This window comes from Oratosquilla oratoria, chromosome 7 (assembly GCF_046742065.1).
Source record: "Oratosquilla oratoria isolate Oo_2021 chromosome 7, ASM4674206v1, whole genome shotgun sequence".
In the NCBI taxonomy this organism is placed as follows: Eukaryota; Metazoa; Arthropoda; class Malacostraca; order Stomatopoda; family Squillidae; genus Oratosquilla; species Oratosquilla oratoria.
This window is the reverse complement of record NC_134783.1, coordinates 13944248-13951747: the sequence shown is the minus strand read 5'-3', so window position 1 is coordinate 13951747 and position 7500 is coordinate 13944248. Positions and strand designations below refer to the sequence as shown.

At 34.9% G+C, this 7500-nt stretch overlaps 1 protein-coding gene across 1 annotated transcript in view; it reads right to left on the bottom strand.

Moving 5' to 3' along the window:
• Positions 1 to 7500, bottom strand: part of LOC143026758 (uncharacterized) — a 167206-nt gene that overhangs the window by 151401 nt on the left and 8305 nt on the right. The window lies entirely within an intron of this gene.

The window sequence follows — 7500 nt, the reverse complement described above, 5'->3', positions numbered from 1 at the left end:
TGTCTAGTCACCTTATCAAGCGGATAATGGTTTCAAGATTATATTCTTTTTTCTTCAGTACTGAATAATTATTATCTCTCATCACACATATTTGTCCAGTCAATCTTATTTTCATATAGTCATACCTCAGATGTAATTAATTTTCCTATTAATTTTCCTTTTTACGTTTATATATCATTCTGACATCGTTTGTACCTCTGCTTTCTTTCGTACCCTTCCTTCTACTTCCTTCTATATTTGTTTTGTTGCAAATGCTTGTAATGCCACTTCTTTCATATTAACACTTTTATCTTTATCATTCTCCTTACTACAGGTCATTACTTCCTAGCACTTACCAAAACTATTTAATATAAAAAAAAAAAAAAAAAAAAAAAAAAAAATAATAATAATAATAATAATAATAATAATAATAATAAATAATAATAATAATAATAATAATAATAATAATAATAATAATAATAATAATAATAATAATAATAATAATAATATAATAATAATAATAATGATGATAACAATAATAATAGTAATAAATATATAAATAATAGAAAATAAAAATTATACATATATATATATATATATATATATATATATATATATATATATATATATATATATATATATATATATATATATAGATATATATATACGAGTTATTCTTACTTTCAGATTCACTTCAGGGGTGGATAAGATCAACCCTGGATAGTCTCTTTAGTGTCAATTCCTACCTCCCCAATTCCATTAAAATTGTACGCACATTGAGACGGATTGTTCCCGGAGCTCTCGCCGCATCACTACTGACGGGAACAGCCACATCAACCATGTCCAGAACCGAGGAGTCTTTTTTTTTTTTTTTTTTTTTTTGGGGGGGGGGGTTCTCGACCGCTTGAAAAAGCCTAAGAAGCTTTCTGCTTCTAATGCATATCTATGAGTACTAAATCTATGAATACTATACATGTTTGTATTTTAAAGCTATAACTCTGTAAGTACTGTTATAAAATTGCCTGTATTGGATGATAATTATTAGTAATTAGAATATTAAATAACTTAATTTGATCAGCGACATCAAGCCAATAATTCCATCGTCAGGAAAAAGGGAATAGTTGTGTCATTTCTTTGTTTTCATTTCCTTTTATTTTACATATATTTGTTTCTTTTATATCTAATATTTTATTTTATTTCTTATCTATTTTTTTCTACTTGTCTATCTTATTCTTTGTTCATTATCCGATGCATCTAAATATTCAAGTATTTATCTACTAATTTAATTATTTATATATTCATTTGTTTATCTGCTTATTTCGTTTTTCCTTTTGAGGAACTGAGATGACATGCTTTAACGAAATCCATACAGACTTGACACATATACATGGAAGTCAAGTACATTAATACAAATCAAAATAAATAAACAAAATAGAATAAAATAAACCAATTTGCATTAGTTTATGAACGTCCATCTTCTAAAGTTCAGATGAAATATGACTCCCTTCCCTTTATACACTTCCGACATTTATAAACCAATTAGTTATTTCCACGTCTCCCCCTCCATGAACCGTAGCCTTGTCTTTCAAATCTCAATAAAAATAATCATATATTCCCTCTAGATCTTCCAGAGAAATATATCGCCTTCTTCTAACATCAGTAATCACATTTCCTTCCCCTGTTATCTTGTTATACTCATATTCTTTCCTTATCTATTAGCTCTCCTACTGCTTTCCTTGTTATGCAAAATGTACCTGTCTATGTACTCAACTGAGTGTCGGACTGATTGTGACACTATGACACAAGACACAAACGTGGCTGTGGCACTGTGTTAACCTTTTCCGTAGCGGGTGACATCTTAATTGTATTCATTATTCTTTTTCTGTTTTTCGTGGGACTATTTTATTCAACTCATTTGCATTCTCTTGAAGGAAAACGAGTTACATTTCTGATTTACTCAACCACTAACAACAACATAAGAACATAAGAACATAAGAAATAAAGGAGACTGCAAAAGACCATAAGGCCTACACTAGGCAGCTCCGTATCCATCACCACCTGTCGTCCCCATCCATAAAGTTGTCTAATCGTTTTTTAAAACAACTGATAGTTTCAGCGCTTACTACGTGGTTACTAAGTTTATTCCATTCATCGACCACCCTATTTGTAAACCAATTCTTGCCTATTTCCTTCTTAAATCTAAATTTGTCCAGTTTATACCCATTACTGCGAGTCCTGCCCTGTTGTTTTATTATGATGACCTTGTTTGCATCACCCTTGTTATAGCCTTTGATCCACTTGAACACTTCTATTAGATCACCCCGCACTCTGCGTCTTTCCAGAGAGTGTAAGTTTAGGTGCCTAAGCCTCTCTTCGTAAGGCAAATTTCCGAGTCCCTTTACTTATATTAGTGTTCACCTATTTTATTAATTCAATTAGCAACCCCTAAATTCATCACTGACTCACTATTCGTCCTTCACGATAAATGATCTATCTAATCATTACAGTGCATACATGAATATAACCAAACCAAACTTCGTAAGAGCCTAAGTTAAGAAGAGTCATCACCAAGGTATTGACACAGAGAGTTGGGCAACTCAGTGGAATCGTTACAGATGTATAATCTACAGTTCCTGCATAGTGCTATTTGTTGTGCATTGCAATTTATATTAGCATTACCAATCGATAGCCCAGAAATAAAGTATAAACTTTGTAATAATCCCAAAGGTCACCACTATTTTTATAGCCCCTATCTTACTGTAAGGGTTCTGACCCTAGCATTGTGCCAGTGGACAGTGATGACCCTTCATCCACGATGGGTTAAATGGAAGGGAAGGTGAATGGGTTTTTGGATGGGAGTTGGATGGGTGTAGGGTGGATGTAAGCTTTCATTCGGCCACTCACTTTATAGGTAGGAAAAGGCTTTTAGGTGTATATATAATATCTCCCTCTCTGTATGTATATATATATATATATAATATATATATATATATATATATATATATATATATATATATTATATATATATATATATATATATATAATTCTAAGTCTGTCCCGCCCAGTGCTGCTGGGACAATCATCCCTATAGTCTCTTATTTGCATCCACTCCCCATTGTCTATTTCTCATTACACTTTTTGGTCCCCCCAAGGCATTTACTTGACTTATCTTAATCTACAGTTTACTTTCATCTCCACTCCTACCTTTCCTGCCATATGTGACCCCAAATACCTATATCTATCCACTTCCTCTAGCCTTCCTCCCTTAAGACTTATTTCCAACTCACTCCCATCCTCTCCCCTTGGACATCTCTTCACCTTACTTTTAGCAACATTTACCATCAACTTTCTCCCATTGCATACCGTCCCAAACTCTGTCACTAACATACTTAATCCCCCTTCTGACCCTACCACAAGCGCATTGTCGTCAGCAAGCAAGAACTGGCTCACCTCCCCCTTTTCTTCATTTTCTTGAACCATTTCCAATCTCATGACCATTATCCTTGCATTTACCTCCCGCACAACCCAATCCATGTACGCATGGAACAGCAACAGTGACATAATATATCCCTGACGCAGCCCCACTTTTACTTCAGCCAATTCATCCTCTCCAATTCTAATTCTAAAGGGCTCTACTACCCTCGTAAAAAAATTACTACTCATAGCAGCTATCCCCTAATACCATATATTTCCAAAGCTTCCCAGAGTGCTTGTCTATCTACCCTGTCATAAGCCTTTTCCTAATCCAGAAAGACACATAAAAACTCCTTACCCTTTCCTAAAGGTTTTTTCCATATCTTACTACAAAAATCTGATCCACGCAACTCCTACCTATCCTAAACCTATAATGTCCCTCACCAAATAATCACCCTTCCTCTCATAATACTCTCATGTAATATCTTCCTGTAAGCCTTCCCAAGTACACACAGCAAATATATCATTTGAAACTACTAATATATATATATATATATATATATATATATATATATATATATATATATATATATGCATGAGAAATCACATAAACTTGTGAATCTACAGTAAATATGCGGAAAAATCACCAAGGAAAAATATAAACTGATGACCAAGCGCTTTCGTATATTCAGTTATCCTCAGGGTACATAGAAATGAAAAAGGATACAAGAATATATACACAGAGTATAAGGTCAGGAAGGGAACCGGGAAAGGTTGTGAGGCTCTGTTGTCGACCTGACCCGTTCGCATGGAAATAGAAAAAAAATAATCATTTACCTTTCCTTGATGTAACGATTTACAGAAAGGAAAGGCCCTTCAAATTTGACGTCTATAGAAAACCCACCAATGTCCTTTCATACGTACATTTTTACTAGTCTCATCATTGCAGGACAAAGATGTCAGTGTTGACATCAATGTTTCTGAGAGCCCATAGAATTTGCAGTCCGGAGTTTTTGGATGATGAACTCTTAAGAATATTTGACATAGCTTCAAAATTCAAATATCCTAAACACCTTGTGGAGATTTCCTATAAATCGGCAAAGAAATCTTTCTACGAGGAAAAAGCTAGTAAAACCTTTAATGTAAAAAACCTACTTGTACTGCCTTTCAGCAAGAATTTCGTCAAACTACCTCATATTTTTAAGACTTTCAACATTCAAATGGCATTTAAGAACTCCAATACAGTTAGAAGTCTTTTGATTAAAAACTCTCCTTATAAGGAAGGATTCATATATTCAATTCCATGTAAAGATTGCGACAAATATTATATTGGTCAGACTGGAAAAGAACTAAAAGTAAGGTTAACACAACATCAGTATAGCGTCAAGAGTGGGCAAATTTCTAATGGATTATTTATTCACCTAAGGGATTTTAATCATTGCATAAATTGGGAGGATGCTAAAGAAATTGTTAAAAATAAGTCATATTTGACTAGAAATATAATAGAATCCAGTCTGATCAAAGATACATTTATCAATAACTTAAATTAAAGTCACGGCATGTACAAACTGGACAATTTTATTGTGAAAAAAGTAGTAGCCCAAACGTCCGCTGCCGCGAACGGGTCAGGTCGACAATAGAGCTACACAAACTTTCCCGGTTCCCTTCCTGACCTTATAATCTGTGTATATATTCTTGTATTTTTTTCATTTCTTTGTACCCTGAGGATGTCTGAATAGACGGAAGCGCTTGGTCATCAGTTTATCTTTATCCTTGGGGGATTTTCCGCATATATATATATATATATATATATATATATATATATATATATATATATATATATATGTGTGTGTGTGTGTGTGTGTGTGTGTGTGGGTGTGTGTGTGTGTGTGTGTGTGTGTGTGTGTGTGTGTGTGTATGTGTGGTGAAAGATGGACGACAAAAAATAAGTAGTAAAGTTATGAAATAAACACTTAGAATCATATATATATATTTTCTACTGACGTTTTCCTTTTAACAAAAGTTCTTCGGAGTGTGCATACGTGGACAGAAAATCAACATATTTATAACCCACATGCTCAATGCCGCGTTCCTTTCCTAACCTTCCTCATTCCTCCCTATCGCCCCTTTCAACTCCCGGGGTACCAACCTACCAGACATTTTGGACAATTTGATAAAACCATCACGGTGTCTAACCCTTGCCATAATAATTCTACTCCGTTCCAGTTGGGTGTTCATATTGTTCCGCTTGAACCATCACTGCGTTGGATGTTTGGTGGGCTCCCAGGTCACTTCTGTGCTCATATTCCCGCTTGTGTAGGCCTCTTCCTGTCTCACCGAAGTAGCTCAGTTCGCAGTTGCCGCATGGCATCCTGTTTACCACGCTATTACCAATATTGTCTCCTCTCACCTTATCCCTCACTATTTCACCAATCTTCGTACTAGATGAACTGGCAATCCTTAATCCTGCTCTGCGGAGTAAAGCTTCCAAGTCTTCTGTGTACTTTGAGTTAGGAATCACAATAAAACCACATTCTTTACCCTCCTTAACCTCGTCCTTTTTCCTTTTCGTTGTTTTAAGCGCTATTTTTATAACTGTGTAGTAATCTGTCTGGGTATCTAAGTCCTGAAAACACTTTGAAAATGTATTCGACCTCTCTGTCGATATGTTTCTCACTGTATATCTGGAATGGGTTAAGCAAAAATTCAATTATAATTCCTCTGTCCTTTCACTGAGCGCCGAGTAGTGAATGAGATAATTTTTATTTGTTGCCTTTCTGTGGACCAAGAAACTCACCGTACCATTTTCTTTTCTCCAAATCACTACATTTAAGAAAGGTAATTTCTTTTCCCCCTCGTCATCCACTGTAATTTTATATGTCTGTCCACCGTGTTCAGAATACTGAGTTTAGTTGTGAAATTGGTCTGTTCCAGACCAATTAATAGGACGTTGTCTACGTAGCGAAAACAATGCATACCTCTCCCCATTATCTTCAATAAATGTAAATCATAAGGAAAATACCTTTAAGATAATAATAAATGCACAATTTACTATCACTTTTAATGATGTATAAAGAAAAATGTCCAGCCCCCATATATGTATATATATATATATATATATATATATATATATATATATAAATATATACACACACACACATACATATATATATATATATATGTGTGTGTGTGTGTGTGTGTGTGTGTGTGTGTGTGTGTGTGTGTGTGTGTGTGTGTGTGTGTGTGTGTGTGTGTGTGTGTGTGTGTGTGTGTGCATATATATGTATGTATGTATGTTATGCTCAGTTTGTTATGCTCACGTCCGTAATACTCACCTTGTATTATGGAAAGCTGAAGAACATATGTTAGAGTCTAAGGACCATACATAACACATTTAACTGTCCTGGTGAGCGCTTCCTGCCATTACAAAGTAGGATTTTACAAAGTTCATTGGTTATATCAATGAAAATTACCGATAGAGTTTATGGATAAGCCAGTAAGCCAGATAAATTTACTAGAAAACTAGGTAAAATTTTACTTCCAGAAGCTTGGGGAAAGGTTTAAAAGTACGGCCCTAACTTCTTTCCCAATATCTGGGCCTCTGATCTTCATCTTATCTCCAACATCTCTTACTCCTTTCCCTCCATTTGTCCTTATCCCTGTTCTTATCTGCCACTGTCCCTGTCTGCCCCCTGTCTCTATCCCAGTGTCTATTTATATTCTTATCATTATTTTTTCATGTCCCTGTCTCTTTCCCTTCGATTCTTTTCTCTTTTAGTCCCTGTCTGTTCTTGTTTACCGATACGCACATGGTTTATTTTCCTTTTTGGTGTATGTGTTCTACAAAGGATTACAAAGGCGGAGCATGCCAGGAGACCTTTTGGTCCATATCTAGGTCGGATGCGAAAAAAAATCATAATAATAATAACTGAATAAATGAAAACTATACCATATCTCTATCCCCTGTCTATGTTCTTGTCATCGTATGATCCTGTCCTTCTCCTTATCCCTGTCCCTTTTCCTGTCCCAGTTCCTATTCATTCCCCTGTCTCTTTAGCTCTCACGCAATCATATTTGTCTTTATATCATCTCTCTCTGTTCCGTCTC